This window comes from Acyrthosiphon pisum, chromosome A1, assembly GCF_005508785.2.
Source record: "Acyrthosiphon pisum isolate AL4f chromosome A1, pea_aphid_22Mar2018_4r6ur, whole genome shotgun sequence".
Classification (NCBI taxonomy): Eukaryota; Metazoa; Arthropoda; class Insecta; order Hemiptera; family Aphididae; genus Acyrthosiphon; species Acyrthosiphon pisum.
In genome coordinates, this window is record NC_042494.1 from 23,346,659 (window position 1) to 23,348,878 (window position 2,220).

Genomic DNA, 2,220 nt, shown 5'->3' on the forward strand with positions numbered 1-2,220 from the left:
CTTGTCTTTGTTCATAAATCGTTCGAAACTCGACTGTTCGATATTTAGTTCCGATGTATATTCTTCTATGCCTATTTAATAATGTTCTCTGAACATTTTCTGATGGAATAATGATATAATTACTGCAACTATAGCTATATGTACTGGCATATTTTGTCTGCAATATTATAGGTACATAATAATTATGTTTGATAATTCTTTCGCTGCAAATGAATCATGCGACATCGTACATTGACTCGTCACAGTTGTACGGACACACATCAGTCAAGGCAAATTCAATGAGATCTTTTAATGGAGGGAGATTGTTAACTGAAGTCATAAATGAAAACGAGTACTGTCCTCTAAGGAAAAGAAGCGGATCATTATATGTGATGGGAGGGATAACGTGACTGTATGTTTTGAAGGTGGTAATCGTATATACGCTGATTTTATGTTAAAATAGGCAAAAACTATATGATTTTTATTTTATTTTATTTTTTTAAACTATATTTATATGATAACTATTGTTGTTAATCTGACGTAATATTTTCGTTGTGTCTTAATAAATTTATACGATGTATGATGTATCTAGTAAAATAATTTAACTCATAATTAGTAGTTAATTTATTGCATTTAATTTTGTATAAATCGTACGACGTATTAATAATATACATAATATTATTATTATTATACGTAGTTTGTACGATGTTCAGATATATACAATGTACCTAACCTAACCTACCTAACACCTACTATAGTTTTTGAATTCTTATTTTGTTTAACTTACCTACTTCGGAAGTCGGCACATCCATTATTTGATTACTATTTAACTCATTAAAAAGGTATAATTACGTTTGAAAATAACTTTTTTATAAATGTCTTGTTCATATAGAATGTTAAAAAATGTACTTTAACTTTGCACATTTGTTTTCTCAAAACATTTTTTCCCCTTTTTATTAGCTTTTAACGAATTTTCAAATATCAAGTTAAAATAAACTTTAATTTTCTTAATGAACAAACTGTGTTCACCGTTAAATACATTTATAAGATGGCGTAAAATATCTATTGTTTTTACAATGGTGTTTATTGTTTATTTATTTTTTTCTTTTTATATCCTGTATACAAAATTTCTTCCAGAAAGAGTGCTTCGATTTCAACATATAGTACCTTATCTTTTAGCAAATTGGATCAGGATGGTACTTAGGTCATTTTCTGATTTTCTCAATAGTTATTTAATGCCACGGGAAAAACTACCGAAAAATTGTTAAAAATGGAATTTTAATTTCTAACACTTTGTGTATCACCATAGAAACGAATAAAAAATTATAATATTATAATATTAATTCTACTTACATGATAAAATAAATAATAACAATATAAAATATCCAGACTGATAAACCGTCTCTGCTCAGAATCGTTTTTCTTAAACAATGATATTGTATCATTGAATTCAAGTCTAATACAACCCATTATACAATGACCCACTTGTAACCTACTGTACAGCAGAGCGACATCCACTTACCTGTTTTTTTTTTTTTTTAACAATTTAAATAGGTATTTAAACATATTGTTATAGATATCAAATTTCATGCTCCATAAACATGAAAATGGTGGTGATCTAGATATTTTGCTCTCAATCGACATTCAGAGAGGGCGCGATGTTGGAGTACCGCAATATATTAAGATGAGGAAATGGTGTGGTTTACCAGAAATCTGTTCATTTGAAGATTTATCAAAAATTTTATCAGAAGACGTAAGTCGATTGTTTTTTTTCTCAAAAACGATGTTGAATTACTAACAATTATGTTGCTATCTGGAATTTAGAATATACAATTAATATTTAAAATGTTGTTCTCGTCTGATTTTTTAAATAAAAACTTGCTATCATTACATTAAAATTACCTAAGACTACAGATTACTATTTTCATATTTATAATACCAAAAGTTATTTTATTTTTATATTGTACTAAAATTATTTTAAAACTATTAAGTGCTATACGTTGATTTACTTCATAATTTAATGTGTTATCAAATATTTAATATTTACTTAACTCTAAATGATAATTTTCACAAAACTATGTTGTATTAGTAACAGTTATGTAAAATTTGATTTTGCCTAGTTCACTATTTTTACTTGAGCCGGTCCTGTTAACAGCATTGAATATTCACCGGGAAATTAAAGATGATACAGATGACGTCATAAAAGCGTTGACTCAGAGAAAAATACGATTAGATTTTGCA